Below are 26031 nucleotides of genomic sequence, written 5' to 3'. Positions count from 1 at the left end.
AAGAACTTCCAGGCAGGGTCAGGATCTGGAACCATGCTAAGCATGTCACCTCATGATCTCCTCAATCAGCACTTCACCCCATAAGGCAGGTAACAGGATTGACCTCCTTCTTCAGAAAAAGAACCTGAGGTTCTGAGAGGTTAACTCATTTAACTAAGCTCACCTAGCTAGTTAGTGGCTGAGTCAGGATTTGAATCCAAAAGGGTTTCCAAAGCCTATAATTTATCCATTGTCTAAACTGAATTTAAGACCTAGCTCATTTGGATAATATTTAATAGAAGGTGAGTCAGAGAAAGAGCAAGGCTGAGACAGGTGAATTCTACTTGTCCTTAAAAACTGATGGGACCCAGGCTGAACATTTTTCTATACTTGTATTGTAATTGAAAACAATGGGTTTTTTAATCTTTAGAAATTCTTTTTGGAAAAGAGTCTCACAGACACTTTAAAAACAGAATGAGTTTTCACTGTGGCTCAACAGCTTAAGAACCTCACATAGTATCAGTGAGGATGTGGGTTCGATCCCTGGTCTCAGTGGGTTAAGGATCTGGTGTTGCCTCAAGCTGCAGTGTAGGTCACAGCCATGGCTGTGGCTTAGGCTGGCAGCTGCAGCTCTGATTGGACCCCTAGCCTGGGAACTTCCATATATTGCAAGTGTGGCCATTAAAAAAGAAAAAAAAAGAGAATGAAGCTTTGGACCCTTTCCCTGGAAAAATGTACAGTTTAGCATGTAATTTCAGCAGGCTCAGTGGCCCTCTGAAGACCCTTGATGGTCCTCCCGGGATCTTATTGACCGTAACTAAAGAATCAATATCAAAACTGTTTATTAGGGTAGTTTTATTTTTGCTGAAATGCCCTGTGGGTAGTAGTCTAAAGATATTTCTTGAAGAAACAAGACTAGTTAGTTGAAAGTTACCGGAGGTCTCTCTGTCGATTGCCTCCACTAGAATCAACAGAAGTCTACACCCTCTACCGCAGGGGCTTATGTGAGAGATCACAGCACAAATGACCATGAAAGCCTCATACAACAGACCACAACTATATGTGGCTTGGCTGGAGACTGAAAGCAGCAATGTTCTTTCCAATTACAGAGTGTGAGGCTGGATTTAAGCCAAAATGTTTGCAGTGCCTAAAGGAGCAAGGCCACTGACCCTATGATACTTCCCACAGTGAACGTACTTGTGGTTTTATCTTCAATTTGCATTCTGTCACTGCTCACTCTCTTGAGACTGAGTCTTTTTTGTTGTTGTTGCATGTAAGAAGTAGCCAGTGCTAAGCAGATATTTTTCTCTTTTTAAATTGCCAGTGTTAGTAAATTGAACTGCCTGCCTGGAGGATTCAAAGAGTTTCATCTTTGGTTAGAATATGGAGTTTTAACTCCCAAGGTTGTGACCTAGAAAAATTCATTTATTTGGCATCTTCAAGCAACTGAGCTTTTAAAATTAACAAAATTTTTTACATAACTGAAGTGTGAAGCACTCCGTTCCCAGACCATTCAAGCCTTAATTATTTCTCTTTATAACTCTTTCTGAAATGTTTTAGAAACGCCTTTCAAAACGAGGATACTGAATATAACCAAATCATTTTTAAATGTCTGGATTTTAGTTAAGAATCTTGATTAGGGCCCTGAATAGTTATATGGCAATACTTTTAGAGGCTGTAGAGTGGTCGAGGCGAAACAATTCCAGAGGGCTAGGGCTTTTGACTATTTTTAGTTTCGGATTATATAGATATATTTTTCATATACACATATATAATTTTTTCCTCCCTCAAATACCATGGCTTTCTCTTTTTGCCTTCGTTCTTGAGCCCACCTCTAATAACCTATCTGCCCATCTACTTGGTTACTTTTTACTATTCCAATGACTGATAAGCCATATTAACAAGCTTGTTAGAATTTTGTCTTAATATTGGAGTAAATTAGCTCCAGGGTTTGGTTCTAAGGAACTTGTTCTATGAATATAAAAATGATTCAGGTACACTTTGAGAGACTATTTTCTTGTTGATAACTTCTTCCCGCTGACTTCTGGGTTATTGGCTCAGTTTCTTACAGTTACTTTCCAAAGAGCAGTGCTGCTGGGCTTAATCAATGAAATCAATTTACACATTTTTGGTATTCTTTTTAAGAGACCCACATCCTATGTAAGGGTTATTTTAACAATAGAATCACACATTTTTCAAAAAATTCAATCTACTTCAAATGCAGTAAAAAACATCAAAACTTCCTTTAAAAAACTGACGTCACATATTAATTCTTTGAAAACATGTTTTTTTCTCTTTCTCACAGATTATTCATGGAAAAGGCAAATACATTTTATATATTTTTAAGTTTTCAGTAATATAATGCAAAATTATTAGTTTAAAGAGTGAAAATAATTTTACATCTGTGGAAACGATATCTGCTAAAGGCTTTCTCATTATGTAAAGTGGCTGGGGTACTTAAGTGACGGTCACCATTTACTGATGTAATTATAAAATTCACCAGTGTTATTAGCCTCCAATTTTATTACAATTTTATTATGAAATGCAATTTTCATTTTCTTACCACGTCTCATCTTCTCCACCATGGCCACTTTCATTACATGGTTTCACCTCTTCCTCAGCAGTGTCCCTGCTTTAACTACATTCCCCAGAACTCCCTTAAACCACTCTTCACACAGCAGCCAGTGATTCTGTTAAAACTTAAACCGTCTCTCACATCTATTCCCCTAATTCTCTCTGCCCTCACTTCATTGAATAAATATTTATCTAGTGCCTTTTCTGCACCAGGTTCTGTTTTAGGTGTTTATAATAATCCAGTAAACAATTCAGACAAAGAGCTCTGAACTTATCAAGCTTATATTCTACTAGGAGGAGATAGATTAAAAAATAAAAATAATAAGTAAATTATATGGTCTGTTAGAGATGATAAGTGTGATGGCATAAGAGAGGAAGATCAAGGGGATTCAGCATAGGAAGATAAGGGTGTGAGAGCTAAGATAGGGTGACCAGGGTCATTCTTATTGAGAAGGTGATGAAGAAAGAGATGAGGAAAGATATGGGAAGGGAACAGTGTTGCAGGAAGAGGGAACAGCCAGTGCAAAGCCTTAAAGCAGGAATGTGTACTTGATATACTCAAGGAACATTAAGCAAACCAGTATGGCTAAAGCAGAATAGTAAGTTAGTAGTTGATTAGATTAGTTCCTGTCAGTCAGCCTTCCCCTTCCATAATGCTACCACCACCACCACTACCAGCATCCCCCCTACTACTAATAGTAATTATTTAAACAAGAAAATGCTCCTTTGTTATTATCATTATTGTTACTATTTTACTCAATTCTTCCTTTGGAATGTATATTCCTTAAGGGTATGGTATCTGTTTTATTCATTACTGTTTTCTAGTGTTAGAACAGTGTCTGGCACAGACTTCAAAATATTTGTTGAATAGGTGGAAAAGAGGTACCAATTCATGTCACTGTTCACTCTTCTTAACAGTTAAATAACAACCAGGCATTGAGAAAATAAGCAGAAAAATTAACTCAAGAAAATTTTCAATAGAACAACGCTATAATGTTTTTCTAAAAAGTGATATAAATATATAATCTGAATTGCTTATTTTACAATCCTTATACAAATTATACTTCTTTAAGTTTATTAAAACTATAATATATGGGTAGTAATATCACCCTTGGGCTCAGAGTTGATTTTTAAAAATTTAAAAATTTAAAAATTTTTACTTTTTGGCCACATCCATGGCAAGCAGAAGTTCCCGGGCCACGGATCAAACCTGAGCTACAGCAGTGACAACACTGCGTCCTTAACTGCTAGGCCAACAGGGAACTCCCAGAGTTGATTCTTTTGCTGCTTCTGGATCCTCACATACTTCTGCAACATGAATTTCAATCACTTCCCACAGCACTCCTTACATCACTGCACCAGACTGATGGTTCTGCTTATGAACATCATGCATATTCATCTCTTAATGCCTCTGATCCTGTTGTTACTGCTGGCTTGAAAGTCCTTATTCAACTAATAAAATCCTAATCATCCCTCAAAGTGTAGTTCAAATATAACTTCCTCTTTGAAACCTTTCCTTTCTTCCTTTCTTTTTTATTTTTTATGTATTTATTTTTATACATCTCATTTATAATGATTTTTATTTTTTCCATTATAGCTGGTTTACAGTGTTCTGTCAATTTTCTACTGTACAGCAAGGTGACCCAGTTACACATACATGTATACATTCTTTTTTCTCACATTATCATGCTCCATCATAAGTGACTAGACATAGTTCCCAGTACTATACCAGTTAGTGAATCACCATGTAACAAATATATCCCAAAACTCAGTAGCATATAACAAACAGCAATCATTATGGGAAAATTATCATGTGCTTATAGAACTGTGGCCAACTGATTGTTTTGGAAAAAATCCAGCTTAAAGGCGTTTTAAATGGCTACCTTAGAATTTTTAGGATATGAAAAGAATTTCTGTATCAATTAAGAGTACTTTAAGAAATATTATTTTTCACCTGCACATTTTTACTACCTTTTGATCTTGCCTTGACCCTGATAACACACCCACTGAAAACCCTTGACTTCGTATATGCTCTAAGATGATGCTTATCATCTCCTACATTATATCATAACAAAAAATTATTACAAAAATATGTTAAGTGAGACATATGGCTTTCATTCTGTAATCTGCAGGTCTTTCATAAAAAACATATTTACTTCTAAAAACTTTTTAATAACTTTCCACAAGAGTCTACTAGTTTAGAATACTTATTTCACAGAGTTTTAATTATTGTGTAAAAAAGAAATGAAAGTTTTTGTTATAGGCAAAGAAGGCAAATGGCTAATGTCAGCACAATCAGAGTCCATTCTGGGCTGTAAAGATATTCACCACCTGTTATCTGAATTATTTTTCTCATTTGTTTACAAGCAGATCCTCCAATGTCTTATAGAAATGTTAAGGCTTAAAAACTATGAAGAGACATTATAATAAACTTACACAGTATCCTAAATGTGAAACTTCTCAAAATTATGATGCATAGAAGACAATCTCTTTTTTCCTTTTTTTTTTCCCCCTTCCTACTTCATTATAGTACTTAGAGTATAACTACTCGGCCAGAAAAAAACAAAAAAACATGCAGCAATGGTGTATTATTACCAGGGTTCAATAGGTGAAAAAAATCAATCCTAAATTGCTTTCAGTTTAAATTTTATGATCTCTGGGGAAAATGTCAAAATAAATAAAGTATTTGAAAAACAATGAAAAAAGAGAAGGATGAGAGAGTCTAATATCACCTGGGAATTGATTTCTCACTTCAGTAAGCACAACCTCAATTTTAATAATATTGCAAAAATTATAGTGGGAAAATAATTCAAAAAGAATGCAGTTCTGTTGGTATTGCCATCCACTTCCATAAACGGAGTGTGTGCTCTTAGGTGTGCTTTAGCTCCGGTGCTGTGCTATACCATTCCTTGTATATCTTTACTCTTCATTGCCCCACAACATAGCGTATACATATGTGCATGTGTGTATGGATACCCTGTGTATACACACGTGTGTACATCAAGGAAGAAAGTGAAGCTTGGGTTGTTTACATCTCTTCTTGAAAGATGTGCCATCTTGCCTGCCACCAGGAACCACTTTCTTTCAATGTGTTACCCTCACTCATTTAGTGGTACCACTGCTTTTTGCTGATGAGGAATTTGCCACCTGGAAGCTGAAGAGTCTTATCAGTGTATTCCTCTACTGTTACGAAACTCTTACTTTGAAAAATTTGAACTTTGTATGTATTTTGCATATAGGGTCCATTTTGAAGAAAATGTATTGTTTAATCACCCAACACTGCTTTTGTGATGACAAAAGGGATCAAAACCCTGGTCAAAATAAAGACTTAAAACATCTCTACAAAAAAATGACTTTCTAGACATAACACTTCTTTTATTGGTTCCATGTGGAACACTGACCCTACTCCTTTAATTCTGTAATCTGTGGTGGACTAACACACAGACAGTGCAATCATCCTCATGTTATAATTTGGCTTCATTTTAATATGGTTGGCAGTATGTTTCTTTAAGTGTGCCTTCAGGGCTTATTATTATTATTTTAAATATAATGCAGAGATCATTACTTATTTTGGGTGCTCCATAAATAATTTCCGGCTGATTTCTTTTTTAACTTTGCAACCTGGACAGTCCAAAGAAGCTAAAAACTAGTCAGCATAGTAAGTAGGTAATCCAGAACAGAACTAAATCAAAGAAATGGAAAAAAAAGATGGATTTAGAATACAGTAGACTCATAGATAATACTGTTCACCAGAGAACATTTCTACTAGTGAAGAACCACCTTAACTTCTAAGTCTTCCTTGATCTTCCCAAGCCATTAATCACTTCCCCAGGTGATGTAAAACTGTCATTTGTCTCTTCTCTATTATAGAACAGGCACAATTGCCTTGTAAAATACTCATTTGCATTCCCATATGTCTTACAAATTCCGAGTGATCTGAGGTCAGAGGTTAAGCCTTGTTCATCTCTATCTCCCATGGCTGGCGTACTGTCTGACATATGATACATCCTCCATAAATATTTTTAAAATGAATGAGGAAATGATTAGAATCTGAATAAACTCTTTGCCCCCCCCCACATCACTATTGTACTCAGGTCTGTACTCCAGTGTGTTTTTATTATTTGAAAACATGTTCTTTACAGCAGAACTTCCATTGAATATGTCACTATTTCTCAGGTTCAATACCTAGTTCAGAGGTCTATTGAAAACCTGATTGGTCAACTCACAGGACCCCACAGGCCCCTTCTCTTGGGCCAGAGAGAACCACTACCCTTGACCTCTTACTACTATCAGCCCTAAATTTAACCCCAAACTTTCAGTAGTCATTAACTTCAGAGAAATAAGAATTAACTTACAAAAAATAGAGTGAATTCTACCCTAAATCTGTAGAGATGGTTTACTGCTGAATAAACTAATTTTGTGGAATGAAGTACCCATTTAATAACCATATTAGGTGTTGGATTAGAGTGTATATCATCTTAGAAAATACCATTAGGTAAATTTTAGTTATGACTTAAGTAAAAATACTAATGGGCCTCTGGAATGCTGTCAAAAGGGGAGTTTGAATACTGACTATAAGCTTACTTATTTCTCATAAATACTCTCAAAAGTGTTCCTATGTCTACACATGAGAAACCTGAACTGAAAGCTGAATATACCTATTTTGCAGAGCTGTCAAGTGAATAACTAGATTAAATTTGCTTACTTTATGCTGGAGGGGCTGTGGAGAAAAGGGAACTCCCCTGCACAGTTGGTGGGAATGTAAACTGGTACAGCCACTATGGAGAACAGTTTGGAGATACCTTAGAAATCTATACATAGAACTTCCATATGACCCCGCAATCCCACTCTTGGGCATCTATCTGGACAAAACTCTACTTAAAAGAGACACATGCACCCGCATGTTCATTGCAGCACTATTCACAATAGCCAGGACATGGAAACAATCCAAATGTCCATCAACAGATGATTGGATTCGGAAGATGTGGTGTATATATATACACAATGGAATACTACCCAGCCATAAAAAAGAATGACATAATGCCATTTGCAGCAACATGGATGGAACTAGAGAATCTCATACTGAGTGAAATGAGCCAGAAAGACAAAGACAAATACCATATGATATCACTTATAACTGGAATCTAATATCCAGCACAAATGAACATCTCCTCAGAAAAGAAAATCATGGACTTGGAGAAAAGACTTGTGGCTGCCTGATGGGAGAGGGAGGGAGTGGGAGGGATCAGGAGCTTGGGCTTATCAGACACAAGTTGGAAGAGATTTACAAGGAGATCCTGCTGAGTAGCATTGAGAACTTTGTCTAGATACTCATGTTGCAACAGAACAAAGGGTGGGGAAAAAAATGTAATTGTAATGTATACATGTAAGGATAACTTGATCCCCTTGCTGTACAGTGGGAAAATAAAATTAAATTTAAAAAAATTTGCTTACTTTAAAAAACTCATGCTTTTTGGAGTTCCCGTGGTGGCGCAGTGGTTAACGAATCTGACTGGGAACCGTGAGGTTGCAGGTTCGATCCCTGCCCTTGCTCACTGGGTTAACGATCCAGCGTTGCCGTGAGCTGTGGTGTAGGTCGCAGACGCAGCTCGGATCCTGTGTTGCTGTGGTTTTGGCGTAGGCCGGTGGCTACAGCTCCTATTAGACCTTTAGCCTGGGAACCTCCCATATGCCACGGGAGCAGCCCAAGAAATGGCAAAAAGACAAAAAAAAAAAAAAAGAATTCATGCTTTTTATAATATCCAACATTTACTACTACATTTTGCTATTTCTATGGATATATTTAATTCTGAATGGTGGAACTTGTTTTTCATACGAGCTTACATCTTACAAAGAGGCATGTTTTGAACAGTGCATTTTGTGTTCGTGACTAGAGTTTTTTCATCATAAGTGGAGGGAATATCCATGACCAGAAACCATGGCAACACAGAAAGAGAATATGAATTTCAGGATGCAAGAAGGGAATTTTATATAAATACGATTTTGGTTTTTCTCTTGAAAAGGTCTTCAAAGATGAGGCAAAAGAGGAAAACAAGGATGTGCTGACATAGACACAAAGTGGTGCGTGACAGTAACTACTTTCTTACTGGTTTCCTCAGTCCATTAACATTTCCTTCTAGCAACACAAACTCCAGTGTCAGGAACCATTTTAGGCAGGGAAGAAGACAGCAAAGAGAATAAGACAAAATTCCTAATCTTGAGGAGCTGAGAAGGTGCACATTTGAATGTTCCAGGAAAAAAAAAAAAAAGCACGTGAATAATTTCAAATATTATCTAGTTTAAGCGCTGTTATGATGGCACGATATAAGAAGGGAGGTCAGATTGAGGTAAGTCTAATTGACTTAAGTGCCTCAGAGGGAGAAAACCTAGTGTTTTCTGGAAAAGAAAGTATACTAGACAAAATCAGAGTAATATATATAGTCAACTGCTGCTATTCCAAGGGGTTTGGCTAAAATATGAGGAAGTTCAGTTTTACCTTCTTCCCTTTCTCACTGGGAGCTCTATCATCCTTGTATCAAGTCAAAGCCTCCGAATCAAATTTCCCTCTTCCCCCATCCCCCTGCATCTGACACTTCTGGTCTTTTGTGCCTTATTCCTGAGCTTCTCTTCAACCACCAACCCCCAAGTTCATGTCCTTCCTTTTAGCAGTCTACTCTTTCTATAATTACACCAGCATCTTCCGAGAAACATGGGCCATTGTGCCTCAGATCAAGGAGTGATCTACGGACATCTCAGCATGGCACCTTGGTCTAGAAGGACATGCAGGGGCCAGCACAGCTCTTTGATGTTTTCACTTAACAGCCACAAGAGATGGTGGAAACCAAGAATGTGGCATTTTTGGAATTACAGGACCCCTAGTTGAGGGGGCTAAAAGCTCTTTCTAGACTGAGAAGCTTAACTGAAAGGGGATGGAAATAGGCTTGACTGCAAAAGAGATGTCAAAAAGGCACCAGCAAATTGTGTGACCTAAAATGTCAGATCTTAAGGAGAGGAGCTCAGAGCAAAGCAGTAGTCAGAGTTCACAGAGATATAACGATATTGAAATTTAATCACTTTCAAATGCTTCCCCATTTGGCTCTCTCATTAAATCTGTTTCTCCTCCCTACACGTATGAGATTTAGACACATTTATTTAAGCAATAAGTATTTATTGATCACTGTGCTAGACACCAAAGAAAGCAAGACTGAGGATTCCCTAAGATAGATCTCTGCAATGACTTCATATTAGACCTAAATTATGAGCTGAATCATGGATGAGTTGAAGTTTGCTAGCTGAGGGAGAGCATTGCAAGCAAAGAGCTTCATGTTCAAAGGCCTAGACATGGGAGACCCTGGTTCATTTAGCAATTACATGAGGCTCAGGGTAGGCTGACTGATGTGTGGGTGGAACTATGTGGGGAGTAGTGTGTGAGGTTCTCCAGATTTCAAATCCCATATAAAGGAGCTTATATATCAGATTAAGGAGCTTGGATCTTATGTTAAAGTCTATGGGTACACAGAGATTCTGAGTAGGGGGTTGGCTTAATTTGAGCTGGTTACCTATAGAAATTATTCAGTGATTAGATCTAGAGAGGGATTGGTCCATGTGGAATAAAATCTGGGGATAGCATTATTCTCTGAGGCAGAATATAATGGGGAGATGAGTTAAGAGCAATAAGGCTGAACTTGAACATGTTGAAATAAAACATTAGTGAAAACATCCAAGTAGAGAAGTACCATCTATCCCTCCCTCCACTCATCTCTATCCATCCATCCATCCATTCATTTATCTTCCATCCTCCTATTTATCCACCCATCTATCATACGATCAACATACAGTTACTGAATGTCTGTCATGTCCCAGTCACTGCTAAGCACTGTCCCATAAGGCAGCTAACATCACAGCATGAAACTGGAGAGGGTGATGACTGCCAAAGTGATACTTTATAGTAGCTGGACAATGCAATGGGCATGGTTAAGATGCCCCAAGTAGACAGTTTAAAGTAAGAAAAGAGGCCTTAGCACAAAACTCTATTTTCTGTCTCATCTCATAGTAACCTCTCTTGCTTCCTACATTATCCTCCATCTCAGTGCCTTAAAATTTCTAGCTGAACTAAAAAACTTAACAGATCAAGACAGGGAACAAGCATTTGTTCATATAGGGACTTACTATATAACATAGGGAACTGTACTCAATATTTTGTAATAACCTATATGGGAAAATAATCTGAAAAAGAATGTGTGTGTGTGTGTGTGTTTGTGTGTGGGTGTGTCACAGAGTCGCTTTGCTGTATACCTGAAACTAACCCAGCATTGTAAATCAACTAAATGCCAATATAAATTTTTAAAAAATCTGTTCATACAGCTACTGCTTCTGAAGCAGTCCCATCCCCCATGCCCTACCTCACCTGCTCCTTGCTTTATTTCCTGTGATGGTTAAAATAAATTGACATAAAAACATTTAGGCCTCATAAAAACATGGAAATTGAGCAATTTGATGGAAATTTTAAATTAGTGCAATGTAAAAGTGGGTGCTTTATAAAGCCATAAGTTCAAATGAGAAGTAAATTAGTTCCAGATGGTGGTCTGGGGATTGCTTTTAAATTAATGTTTGTTTAAGACTGAACATTTTGACTTGTCCTGCAGTTTGACAAAAATATCACTCTGAGAAAGAGTTACAGAATTAATGTCAGTTCTCTGAGCAAGGAATTTCTTAAAGATAAATGGTGTATTCTCCAAGAATTATTAGGGAAATGCTTTTGTATCTGAAAACCTAGCCTCAGAGTCTAGCTTCAGTGCATTTTAAGTCTTGAAAATTGACTTATTTTGCTGTGGAATGGTAAAGTTAGGATTTGGTACTGACATTATGGCTTTAGGATGACAAATGAGAATGGGAAAAATGGCAGGACCATGACTTATAATTCCTAACATGTTTGATATGGAGTAGGGGTTTGAGAATGCTTATAAAGAAGGCAAAATCAAGGGAAAAAAAACTTTATTTTAAATTAAAATTTAACTTGTATGATTGAATAACAATAAATTCTTCCTGAATTTAAATTGAAAGTAAAAACAGGAAAAAATAAAATTTGAAATATGGTAACCAACTGATTTGGTTTTGTCTTTTTGTTTGTATTTGAAAATCAATAAGTCAAAAGCTATAGGTACTGTGCCCAGGGATTCATACCAGGTTATTTTATTTTATTTTATTTTATTTTTTTCAGGGCCATACCCGTGGCATATGGAAGTTCCCAGGCTAGGGGTCAAATCAGAGCTGCAGCTGCCAGCCACAGCCACAGCCACAGCAATGCCAGATCCCAAGCCACAGCTTGTGGCAATGGCGAATCCTTAAGCAACTGAGTGGGGCCAGGGATCTAACCTGAATCCTCATGGACACTAGTCAGGTTTGCTTCCGCTGAGCAACAATGGAACTTCTCAAATCAGTTTATACAAGTTGAAAAGTATTATTCATTTTAATTATGAGTAATGCTTAAGAAATAAATTTCTGAAATTAATTAACAAGCTAGTTTTAAATTTATGATTTGTCATTATTTTCATTAAAAATAGTATTTTATACCAAGGCATTATATTTAAATAGAAGTATCTGTATTGCGTTAAGCAGTTTTCTAAATCTTTCAAGGGATTGGATATAAAATTTGAATTTTTAATTTTTACCTTTTTCTGGAAGAGGAAAACATGTGGTGTTAGTATCCGAACTCCTTTTCTTATGCTGATATTACTAGAATACAGAAGACACCAGCAACTGGAAACATATGAATGTGTTGGGGCATAAAAATGATTCAGAGTGACTCAGTATCCCAGACAAGCAGAGAAATATCTCCTATGATCCCCACTGAATGCCCTCTTTTATAAAGAACCAAGGATCTTACAAGTTACTCTGTTCACAACGGCCTCTGCTCCAGACTCATTTTACGTCCTGTCTATACGGGTACAAAAAGATTTAAGAGGCTGTGCTTATGCCTCTTGTCTGAAGGGATTTATCTCTAGCAGTGGGGTGTCTCCATTTGTAGCCTCCTCCCTTTCTGCTGTCTTCATAACCTCATAAAAACAAAAACAAAAACAAACGTGGGATCTCAAAAAGTCGCAGCGTGTATGGTGAAGGAGATCCTGAAAGAGTAAGGGTGTAAGTGAGAGGAATTGTGAGAGAGTGGCTGGAAAAGTCCCCCATTATAAACAGCTTATAAGCTGAGCTAAGACACTCCTAATTAGGCTTAAGATGATCAGAAGCTATTAAAGTATTAGAAACACATAGATGACACGATCATCTTTTTGTTTTATAAAGGCCACTGCTGCTTTAGTACCAAGATGACCTGGGAGGATGTAAGTAAGGCTGGAAACAGGAGGACTAGCTAAGAAGCTATTCTTGAACTACAGAAGGAAAAATAAAAAGTTAGGCAAAATGGCTGCTTCTCCACTTCTATCCACCCATAAATGTGTCAAGTCATAATTGGAATTATATAGCACGTGGCTTTTTCAGTCTGACCTCTTTCGCTTGGCAGTGTGCATTTAAATTATGTCATGTCCTGACTTGAGAACTTATTTCTTTTTTGTGGGTTTTTTTTTTCTTTCTTTTTTTTTTTTTGGTCTTTTTAGGGCCACACCCATGGCATATGGAAGTTCCCAGGCTAAGGGCTGAATCAGCTGCCAGCCTACACTACAGCCACAGCAATGCCGGATCTGAGCTGCCTCTGTGACCTTCACCACAGCTCATGGCAATGCCCGATCCTTAACCTACTGAGTGAGGCCAGGGATCGAACCCATATCCTTGTGGATACTAGTTGGGTTCATTACCACTGAGCCACAAATGGGAACTCCCAAGATCTATTCGACTGATCACTAACTGAAGAACTTCTTGGAGGCTTCCAATATTGAGCAATTATATTTTGGGCATAAATATTTGCATGAAGGTAATTTAAGTAGACCTAATTATTCAGATAGGTTGGGTGAATACTTAGCAACATGATTGCTGGGTTATGGTAAGACTACATTTAGTTTATAAGAAACTGCCAAACTGTTTTCCTCAAAATGACTGTACCATTTTGCATTCCTACCAGAAATGAATGAATGTTTTCTTGTTCTATATCCTTGTCAGAATTTAGTACTGTCAAATTTATTTTTATTTTTAATTTTCACCATCCTATTAGGTGTGCATTGTTACCCCGCTGTTCTTTTCTTGTAATTCTCTAATGACAAATAAGGTTGGGAATCTTTTCATGTCATCATTTGCCATCCATATGTCTTCTTTGGTGAGATGTCTATTCAGATTTTTGGCATAAAAAAAAAAAAAAAGACTGGATTTTTTTTTTTTTTTTTTTTTTTTTTTGGTCTTTTTGCCTTCCTAGGGCCGCTCCCACGGCATATGGAGGTTCCCAGGCTAGGGGTCGAATTGGAGCTGTAGCTGCCAGCCTACGTCAGAGCCACAGCAACGTGGGATCCAAGCCATGTCTGCAACCTACACCACAGCTCATGGCAATGCCGGATCCTTAACCCACTGAGCAAGGCTAGGGATCAAACCCGCAACCTCATGGTTTCCTAGTCAGATTCGTTAACCACTGCGCCACGACAAGAACTCCAGACTAGATTTTTTTAGAGCTGTTTTAGGTCTTTTGCCTTGTCATCTTCCCCTCTTTCCTAACTGTGGGCAACCATGAATCTTTTCACTGTCTCCATAGTTTTGCCTTTTTCCAGAATGTCATATAGATGGAATCATATCTTATATAGCCCACTCATCATTGTGTTTGAAGATACCATTGTTAATCACACAAATTTAGTGATATGTTCAGCTACTGTTTAGCAGTGGACCTAATACAGTTTGCATGTATAGACTAGAACAAGATGACAGAAAGTAGTAAAATGAAAGTGGGGAACAATGTGGTGAAGCATTTATTCAAGTGTTGTTTTTTAAGCAGAGGATTTCTTGGAGTTTTTCCCTATTCTTTTTTCCCCTTTAAGTTAGATCTTGACCTTAACTTTCCCAAGGGAAGGAAAGCCAGAGCACAAATACAAAGAGAAACCAGATAGTTATTCCCGGATTTTATCATTCCAGGGGCCAAGATTTTGGGCATTAACAATTAGATTCTAGCCAGAACCCCTTGTCTATACCAACCCCCAAACACCCCATCCTTACATGCCTGAGATAAGTGCTCTTTCTGGGAGACCAGTGCCTTACCCATGAGGTGACTGGGGCTTCACAAGCACCCTTTCTAGACTAGGATGAGAGAGGCCCGAGAGAAAAGTACGTGAGAGAAATTCTGATGAGGACCTATATCTCTTAGACTGAGCCAGAGATGTTGAAAAAGTGCCACAGGAGCCCCTAATTACCTTTAGGAGGGTTAGAATAAGGGGAGACCTCTCCTCCACAGCCTGTCTTGGTCCTCAAAGCCCTCTCCAAATGCCTGGTAGTGAAGAAGGAACAGTAGGAGCAGCCCATGAGATGAGTAGGCAGATGGAGCTCAAAGAGGGTTACAGAGCCACTGGAGGACCCCCCAAGGGACATCCAAAACCTTGCTCCATGGCCCTGAAATGCCAGAGGTGTGCCATCAGGAGCCAGTGGGCCTGAGCATGTCCTGTAGTCTGACAAGGGGATTTCAACAGCAGATGTGTTCAAGTTCATCAGTGGGTGGCACCACAGAGGGATGACCTTGCCTGAATCCCAGTGCCAGCAGAAGCCTGCAGGGACAAACATCGAACTTCTGATGCTCAATGGAAGCCCACGTCTCTTATACCTCATACCAGTAGACACAGAGGTGACAGCAAAAACCTACAGCGGACCATGAGCCCACTAAGAAAAATCTGAAGCTTCAGACTAAACTCATAAATAATTGACTATATTAAGTTTATATTGGAACACAGAGTAAGCCTTGAGATTGAAGTTAGGTTGTTTTCGAAAAATGTATGCCGTCCGCATGAGCCCACAATTACACAGAAGTGTGTTTATAGGTTCTTTGGGAGAAATTGTGGTATAGGGAAATAAAATACACTATACTTGAAATGGCCAGAATTGGACTTGAGTCCCACCTCTGCTACATTTCCAAGAATTTCAGGCAAGGTAATTATGATCTCGGAGCTCTAGTGCTCTTATTTGTAAAATGAGAACAAGGAAATATACCTTATGAGACTGCTGTGATTATAAAATGCCACAGTATAGCCACAAGTTTTTTAAAAAACCATAAATGTTCTAAAATAAAGGAGAAAGAAACAGACACCAGATTGATGCTGCAATGTACCAGACTTCTTATATTATGGTAAATATATTATGTATTTTATGTTATATTGAATATATTATATGTAGTAACCATATTATGTTATGTTATGCTATGTTTTTTTGTGTTACGTTATGCTATGCTATGCTGTGCTATGTTAGATGTTACGTTATGTTATGCATGTTATTATTCCTGGCTTGCCCGGCAGAGTCTTATTTTACTGCTATTGCCTTGGCATAATTTTAAAAAATGCCCCTTTTCCTCTCAAAAATAATTTTGGTTTCAATGATAAATTACATGGTCACCCTGTATATACTTTTCATACAAGCTCCTTGCATGGAAAGGAGGTATTTTTATTTTCTTTTCATAAAGTTTAAATGGCTCGAGCAATTTACCTACACTCTCACAGTAGGTTATGCTGCTTTATCAGCAATCAAATCTAAGCCCACCCCCTTGAAAGGTCAGGCTATTTTATCTACTCTTCCATCATTTAAGGTGCACTATTACTCTCTTGATTTGTTTTAGAACTACATGCCTGTAAACTGAAGCAATTTCTCTAAGGCATAGAGGATGGAGCCCACTTAGACTGACAGCAGCAAGTAAAGAGCGCAGCGAAGGCTAATTCTTGAATTCCTGAGCAGGCAGCTTCTCAGATCCTGTTTACCTTTAGGGATTTGGCCTTTGCATTCAGTTGGCAAGCAGTATAAAAACATGCAGATTAGCTTTAAGCAAATCAAGTTAGAAATATGACATTAACAACCTCTCGCATAAGTTTTATTTTTCTTCTGGTTTTTGTCAACTATTCTTAAAAGAAAATCTCCATCTCCCTCAAAGCGGCCTTTTCCTTGGTATTCTAAAGCTTTTAATTGTGTCCAGTTGTAAATCTAATTTGGTGAAACTTCAAAAAAAAAAAAAAAAGAAAGAAAAAGGGGGGTATGTTTGCTTCAGTTAAGCCTGGAGTGAGTTTCATTGCCAGATCTCATTTTAACAAAATGAATTCACCATCCCTTGGTAAACACTGGATGAAAGTTATAATCATACTGGTGACCAGAAAGACTCTCCGACTTTGGTTTACAGCCTTCTGTGACCTTAAGTTAATATTATAAATCAAAAAGATGAAAATCTGGGTCTGAAAATGAACTTTATTCATACTGTAAAATTTGCTCTAAGCAAAAGAAGTATTTTGTAACCTTTTTTTAACTAAAACTGTGTCTTTACAAGTCAGACAGGGTGAATATTTGGGGGAATGGTCTTTAGTTAATTCCAGCTGAAATAATCTGAATAATGATGGAGGAAAAATGGAATCACTTCGTAACCGTAATTGTGCAGATACATTTGTTTTTCAGAATGGCAAGTGCATAAATTAGCATCCTTTTATATTGATAAAAGACAGGGGAAATTGAAACTTTAAAAAAAAGTACATGAACATGTAGAACCTGTATCTCAAGTTATACCCACTGACCCAGAATACCTCTCTCAAGATGTGACGAACTGTTTAGCAGAATTCAACGTCAAACAGAGAATTGCTCTAGCATGATGAACAGAACACAAGATCTAAATGCATTAGAAGGTAGATTGTCAGAAAGTCATACATTAAAATGCTGAACAAGAAAAGAGAGACCACTGAATTGATTTCCATTTGGGAAAAATGTATGTTTCATAAAATTGGGACTAATCCTTCTCTCATATCTATAAAAATGAGTCTCCAGATTCAGAGAGCATGTCCACGCATCTTGATAGATACCAGTAGTCTGTGAACATGAAATATGTCAAACATACATGTAAAGTACATCCGATTCCCTCAGAAAAACATGGAGGCGTATCCAGATCTGGCATCTCCTCTCTTGGAGAGAGTGGTTAGGTAGATCCAAGAAAACACTGCAAAAGTTGAAAGCATTTGCACAACCTAGGGAGTGAGTAGAATATCTTCTTAGATAATTGAAGTGAGAGAAAAAAGCCAGAGGGAGAAGTTTTCCAGAAGACAAGGTTACAGGTGTATTCAAAACAAACTGTAAGTGAATTGTAGGTTACAAAGCCAAAGGACAGAAAGCTGGGCACACTGGCCATTTTGGGGACTCTTTGGATTCCCAAAAGGACAGCTGAAAATGCTAATTGGGATAAAACAAAAAGTGAATAAAGAATGTAGAGACCAAAACCCAAAACGATCTTAAAAATCCAGCTAATGATGGGGAATGCTAGTCATGGTATGCTTTAGGGAACCTCCTGTTTCTGGAAGGATATAGAGCTGAGTGCTGCAAGAATCAAACCTAAAGACACTGGAAAAATGCTCTAGGATGTCAGGACAAAAAACTTCGTAAGAATTAATCTAGGAGTTCCCGTCGTGGCGCAGTGGTTAACGAATCCGACTAGGAACCATGAGGTTGCGGGTTCGGTCCCTGCCCTTGCTCAGTGGGTTAACGATCCGGCGTTCCGTGAGCTGTGGTGTAGGTTGCAGACGCAGCTCGGATCCCGCCGTTGCTGTGGCTCTGGCATAGGCCAGTGGCTATGGCTCCGATTTGACCCCTAGCCTGGGAACCTCCATAGGCCGAGGGAGCGGCCCAAGAAATAGCAACAACAACAACAACGAAAGACAAAAGACAAAAGACAAAAAAAAAAAAAAAAAAAAAAAAGAATTAATCTAAATGTAAGGAAAAAGCTTTACTTGATAAGTCAGCCACTGATGCCAAGGGCAGAAGTTCTAAGGGGACATGGAGTGAATCAGAGAAAGTCACTTCTATCAAAACTGCAGATTCCATAGAGATGTTTAAATACTCCAACGTTAATGCGTCTGTTTAGCTTTGAAATTTTGGTCTCAGCAATACATATCAATGCTCTGGACAATGATTCCATTAAATTCATTAGTGGCCCTTTAACTGTTCATATTGTCCTTAATAGCGACTGAGAACAACAAGGCAGCGTGTGTTTATTTGTTCTATGCTACAACATTGAAAAATGTCTCCCCTGTTTCATTATCTCCTCCCAGGCTTTCATTATCTAAGTTGAATTCCGATACTTTTTTCTTAGCATTTCTTCAAAATATTAAAATGTCTCATTATTACTTAAAACATAGACATGCCTCCATATCTATTATGGAAAAAAGAAACTTCATACTAGGCATTGTTGGATGGGGAGGGGGATGAAACACAGAACTTATATCCCAGGACTTTGCAGTTCTGATGGGGAGATAATTGTTCACTGACCATAGTACAGGGCCGAATGTTCCCAGTGTTACTTGTCAGCAGGGCAGAGTTCTGCTCAGAGATTTAACACTAATGGAAGAACTGCCACTTTTAATAATTTATTCCAAAGAATGTTTTGAACAAATACAGAGAGAGAGAGAGAGATGTACCTAGATGATTCATATATCAATATTTAGTCTATCTCTACTGAATAAATAGCTATTTATTTGATTGTGCCAATGTGTCAATCACTCTGTTCTTGAATTTGGAGTTAACAGGAAATAAAATATTTAAAAGAAAGTATTTAGGAGTTCCTGTTGTGATTCAGTAGGTTAAGAACCTTATATAGTCTCCGTGGGGATGCAAGTTCAATTCCTGGCCTAGCTCAAGTTAAGGAGCTGGTGTTGCCATGGCTGTGGCTGTGCTGTAAGCCAGCAGCTGCAGATCCAGTCCGACCCCCTAGCCCAGGAACTTTCATATGCCTCAGGTGTGGCCATAAAAAGAAAAAAAAAAAGATATTTGGGGCCAGACTACAGACCGTCTCTATCCCCTTCTGTGCCTGTGACAGACATTACTAATAGATCACAGTGTACTTTGCTCTGTACTCTCACCATGGTCTTATGATCCTTCCTTTTTGACATATTGTTCCTGAGAGCTGCTACCAACTGATTGAGGTGGCATGAGATGAGTGCATTTTATCATCCAGGATATAGGCTCTTGTTCTAATGCTGTGCTCCCCAGGATTGTCATCGTCTGTGGACTGCTATGGGCAATGTAGGGAAGGCAGTGCAGGTGGAAATCCAAGGCTTCTCAGTTTTGCTTCTGCCACAGCAGCTCTTCTGGTTAACATTTTGCACTTCAGCATAAGATTTCTTTGGGGCAAAGAATTTGCTACTAAGAAGTTGAAAACTATTAAGACTTCCTAATGTGGTCCCTTTCTGTTTTTGTACAATCTCCCTAATGAATAAGGACAAGATCCCTGATATTGAACAGCTGCTTCTGTGTGAAACACAGAGTTTATGGATGACTATAGAATAAAGACTATATACACTTCCCAGCACAACAGCAAACTATCTAGTTCTTAACCCACTGAGCCACAATGGGAACGCCTAAATTTCCTTTTTTTTTTTGTCTTTTGTCTTTTTAGGGCTGTAGCCGCAGCATATGGAGGTTCCTAGGCTAGGGGTCAAATCGGAGCTACAGCTGCTGGCCTACACCACAGCCAGAGCAATGTGGGATCCGAGCCGTGTCTGCAACCTACACCACAGCTCAAGGCAACGCCAGATCCTTAAGCCATTGAGCAAGGTCAGGGATTGAACCCGCAACCTCATGGTTACCAGTTGGGTTCGTTAACTACTGAGCCACTATGGGAACTCCCTAAATTTCTTGATATTTCATTCATATTATAGTACTTATGTCAAAAAATGAGTCATTTCTATTGGGTTAGTCAATTTAAACTCCTGTGCTTTAGGAGCAAATGATTATAAACTGATTTTATTTTTCAAATCAAAAAATGATTTAGGAGTTCCTGTTGTGGCTCAGCATTAATGAACCCAACTAGTATCCATGAGGACATGGGTTCAATCCTGGCCCCACTCAGTGGGTTGAGAATCCAATGTTTCCAAGAGCTGTGGTATAGGTCACAGATGTGGCTTGGCTCTGGAATTGCTGTGGCTATGGCTATGACTGACAGCTGCAGCTCTGATTCGACCCCTAGCCTGGGAACTTAAATATGCCACAGGTGAGGCCCCCCCCCAAAAAAAATTTAGATCAAACTATCTTTTGTTCTAATGGTTTTAAAAATAAAAAGTGGCCTCAAATTCTCTTATATAGGTTACAATTTGACTCTCTAAGAAGTGTAAATTGCTACAATTATTTCAGAAAAGTATATGATAATAAATACTAAAGCTAAAAATGTGCTTACTCTATGACTGGACAATTCCGTTCCCAGGGATTCATGCAATGGAAAGACATACATATGTTCACTGAAAATCATGATCAAGCATTATCATAGCAGCAGTATTCATATTGGCCCCAAGCTGGAAATCTTCCAAATGTTCAAGAATAGAATGGATACATTGTGATGTGTTGATGGATATAACACTACATAGTAATGAAAGTGAAGGAACAACTTGAATAAATCTTGCAAACATAAAATTAAGTGAGTGAAGTCAAACACAAAAAGGTTGCCCTGTATACTTCCACCAATATACAGTTGAAAAACAGGCAAACCAATGTATGTGTTGGAAATAAGCTTGGAAGTGACCACTGGAGGCATCAGTGTCTGAATGCAAGTACAGTGACAATTTCGAGGACCTGGCAAAGTCATAGTGCTGATGCTGTAGGTGATTTTGCTTGTGAAAATTCGCACAGCTTTAAGTTTATGATTTTTGTATATATACACACATACACACACACATATATAATACTCCAATAAAAATTAAAGAAACAAAGTAATAGATAACCCACCACATCCAAAAAAAGATGGTGAGCTCAGGCTTTATTGACAGTCAGATCCAGCTAGGATTTGGGCTCTACAGGTAACCTGCCATGTGATTTTGACAAGCCATTAAGGCTTTCTGCTTCATTTTCCTTATCTGAAACAAGGAAAAGAATATCTAACTCATGGGATTGTTATGAGGGTTCAATGATATAATAACAAAAAGAACTTAGTATAATGTCTAACATGTCATCACAAAATAGTCATAATAAAAGCTAACAGTGAAAGAGTGCTCCCCGTGTGTCCAGTTCTGTTCCAGGGACTTAATTTTCTCCTAAACATCATGGGGCAGAGCTTCTGTCTGACAAAGGAGGAAACGATAATATAGACTTTAGCCTCATCCAAGATCACACAGCTATTAAGGGGAAAAGCCAGAATTAAAATTCAGTGGGGCTACATACTTAACTACTGAATTATAGTGTAATAAGAACTCAATAAATGGTAGTTATTACCATTACAAGAACAAATCCTAGCAGAGATGTGGGAGGGTATAGGGAAGAATTGAGTTTGGGCTAAATTGCTATTCTCCAGGAGACAAAGGGCAACTCTAGGGTTAGGCTTCAAAATTTCTGCTAAATAAATAAATGGCTGCTATTATTATTATGCAACTGCCAGATCTAATTTGAGACAGAAAATGAAAGTAAACAAATGCAACATTATCCTTGCACTTTATAAATTGAGAAAACAGCTGCAAGGAAGGTTAATGACACGCTCACCCTCAGTCCATGACATCCTGTTCCCTTAGGATATGCACCCCAGGGAAGCAGGCTACCTTGTCAGACTACATCTAAAATCTGTCTTGGCTTTGGTGGAATTCCAGGTGATTTTTTTCCTGTCTTTTCATCGTTGTCTATAATGAACATACTTTATTTCACAGTGGAAAATTCACTTTAAAAATAAAATGAAGTGCAAACAAAAACCAATCTCTGTACAGCAATAAGAACCACATGTCTTTTAAATGGAAAACATGCTGATTTTTTCTTTGTTTCTTGGAAGCAGCTTGCCAGATGCACAGTCCACAGCTTTGAACCGTTTACATAAACACACCCATGCCAAGGGTTTGCACGCAACAGTTAAATTGCACCCTTGTTGACATCTGAATGGGTAAAAACTGGAAGGGTAAAAACTGGTATTCACTTCAGTTGAATTCACTATCTCTTACAAACCACACGCCAGAAACATTTGTGGTAGACTGTAACATCCCAAGACACTTTGAAAGAAAAGCCTATTAGGGCTGAGATGGGGGAAAGTGCTAAGTGGTAGCAAAAGCTACAAATCCTTCAGGTGAAGTGCAATGTCCACAAATTGAGGGATGCGAGATGATTGTTACCATCCACCAGAGGGCACTATCTGTATATACAAAACTTTCTCAGGAACATCCCCCTCACCACCCCACCCCCCTGCCCCCAATTCTAAGCAGAGAAAGTTGATGGGATTAGGTCAACAAAATTCCACTTTTACTCTGTTTGCTCTTTCTGCGTAAATCAGGTAAGGTTTCTTCTCTCCTTACGAAAGGATCGACGGACTACGGATTATCCTTACTGTTACGACCCCCTTAAATCGCTGTCATCGTTTGATTGCAAAAATGTCATTTTATGATAAACATTGAGTGTTTCCCATGTGCTAAGTCCTGAGCTTGTCACCATGGTGGTATAATTAACTATGAGACACCCCTCTTGTCAGCAGATTGGCGATAAATAGCTTCTAAGAAAACTACGAAGCACGTGAAATAACCTAGGACTGTGAAATATAGAAGGTTAATGCTATTTTGTTTTGCACTGCTAAATGCTATTGTTCAGTGATGGGAATATTGGCCACAGTCATTTTGGAAAATGACTGAGGGAAGCACAGAAGGTTGTGCCACTAGAAGAGGCAGAAAGGAAAGCAGAAACCAGCATTAGCAAAGTCATAGAAGTAGAAATTTCATTCTTAATGAAAATTAATGCCTTTCATTTAATATCTCTGGTTGTCTACACTGATTTAGAAAACTGTAAAACAACCAGTCCACCTGCCTTAGAGACCAAGTGATACATCTGTCCCACCTACTGTAATAGGTGGGCTTTTCATATTTTCTGAAGCTGTTATCTATAGCGTTTTATTTTCCCAGAGAGAGTAGACTCTAAAGCAAGCCACCTCTTAGAGGCTGAAGTTCTCACTGTGTCCTGCCTGATCCTGTACACAGTAGGGATTTTGCTCCAAGAACAAAGAACACATGATACCACACCATTTGTTCCACTGAAATTCAGATCACGTAGCCAGGCCCTGGGAGTGAAGTTTAACACTGACAACTTGATTTGAGAAAACCAATCCAGCTGGAACACCTCTCTGTGGTTTTCCATGTCCTAGGAATAGAAATTTGCTATGAACAAATACATTTTTAAAAAGTTAATTTTCCCATAGTATTAGGAATTTAATGGAACTTTTTTTTATTGGAACCAGATCTACACACATGCTCTTAGGTACTAAAGCCTAATACAATAACATTATTATTGGGGAAAGAAAAAGGATTCTTTTGTCATAGTAACTTTTCAAAGATAACACTGCTTTTTCCTTATATTGAATTATCCACTGTTTATGTTATGCTACTTAGGAAAGTGTTATTTTCTTGGTAAATTAATATGTGTGGACAAGCATTTACTCACCACACGTCAACATAACCTCCTTATAAGTCATCACTCTTAATATTTATGGTCTAAGAATGAGGTAGTTCGGGTGAGTCACAGATTTATACTTAGCCCAGAGATTAAAGAAAAAAAATTAACACTACAATTTCCCTTAAGTAATGGAAAAAATGTGACTGGTTACACATTTATTTTCTGGGTCAGTATTTTTCCAGCCATTCCACAGAGCTCTAGGGTCACCCAAGTTTTCCTTAGGTTTTCTTGAAAGGAAGAATGGGGGGAGTTGTGATGGGTGTTTCATTTTAAATTTGATTACAATTGTATGCTACTTTAAGAGAATACAGCTAATCTCTGTGAAGGTTACTGTCTTGGATGACAAAAAATAGGAAGCAGTGGTACAGCCTTTGAAGGGTTCAAATGAATGAAACTGAATTAAATTTCCCAAAATAGCAGGGCCCCAGACATGAACTTGACTTACAAAAGAGATCCTTTGCCCCACTCTGTAAACATTTGCTTATCCAGCATAAAAGAAGGAGCATCTAGTGCTTATAAATGAAGGGAATGAAACAAAATTCAGAAAAATACCAACAAGGCCTATGAGAAAATAATAGAGAACCACATTCCTCTGGACAACATAGAAATAATTGAATAGCATTGATAACTTATAGACACAATTTGTGGTGCATTACTTTTGACCTCCTATCCTCCAAATAAGACATCCAGAATAAATTAACTACCTGAAGGCACACTATAGGACTCACATAAATTTTACCAATAAGTATAAACTATTTGGTGATTTTTCAAGATAGATTTTGCTATGGGTGGAATTAATAGTGATATTGAAGTCCTAACTGCCAGTGCCTTTGAAATGTGACCTTATTTAGAAATAGGGTCTTTGGAAATGATCAAGTTAAAATGAGGTCATTAGTGTGGGCCCGCATCCAATATGACCACATTCTCATAAAAAGGAGACATTTGGATACAGAGACAGAGGGAAGATAATGTGAAGACACAAAGGGAACATCATCTACCAGCCAAGGAATGCCTGAAGCTACCAGAAGCTAGGAGAGAGAGGCTGGAACAGATTCTCCCTGACTGCCCTCAGAAGGAACCCACCGTCCTGCTGACATCTTGATTTAATGTCCTGCCTCCAGAGCTGTAAGATAACACGTTTCTGTTGTCTGAGACACTTAATTTGTGATGCTTTGTTGTGGCAGCCCTCAGAAACAAATACAGATATATATTCCTGACATCTGTCTTTTGGTTTGCCATTTACCATGGAGTCTCTCTGGCAATCAACAGAGCACAGAAGTTGCATCCAGATTGCCTTACATTGGACCACCCGATCCGGTTTGGGACCATCTCACAACACCGTTCACATAAGGCAAGCTCTTTTGAATACCGGCCAGAGCAGAGCAATCTGGAGGGTGAATGTGTTGTAAAAACCCACATAGTGTGTTAGGAAGTCAGGCAGATTCTATTTTGATTATTGCGCCTCATGAAGGAAGCAGTGGCCCCAATAACTAGAAAAGAATCAGGGGTAGATTGTGTTTCATTGTCTTCAAGGAAAATTTGGCCAAATACCTGGAGTAGTGTGATTCAAGAGAATTCTGCAGAATGTAAAAAACATTGGAATTACAAGCCATCGTGGACATCCAGTGGTGGCCAAGTGCACAGCAAGTCTTCAGGTGCTCTCATAATTTAGCAGCTCATTGGCCCCCTGCCCAACAGGGCAATAAGCAAGTTAAAATTTGCCTCTGTCAAAGTCAGAAATCATGTTTATGAACATTACCTCTGATATCCCTTATGTTAGATAAAGACTTAAAAACACTTATGCAAACAGGATTCTTTTTTTTTTTTTTTGGTTTTTCTTTTTAGGGCTACACTGTGGTGTTGGAAGTTCCCAGGCTAGAGTTTGAATCAGAGCTGCAGCTGAAGGTCTATGCCACAGCCAGGGTG

At 38.3% G+C, this 26031-nt stretch overlaps 1 protein-coding gene across 2 annotated transcripts in view; it reads right to left on the bottom strand.

Annotated features, from left to right (window-relative positions):
- RERG (RAS like estrogen regulated growth inhibitor) overlaps window positions 1–26031 on the bottom strand; it is a 113428-nt gene that overhangs the window by 13996 nt on the left and 73401 nt on the right. The window lies entirely within an intron of this gene.

Source organism: Sus scrofa, chromosome 5 (assembly GCF_000003025.6).
Source record: "Sus scrofa isolate TJ Tabasco breed Duroc chromosome 5, Sscrofa11.1, whole genome shotgun sequence".
Classification (NCBI taxonomy): Eukaryota; Metazoa; Chordata; class Mammalia; order Artiodactyla; family Suidae; genus Sus; species Sus scrofa.
This window is presented reverse-complemented; position numbering and strand designations above follow the sequence as displayed.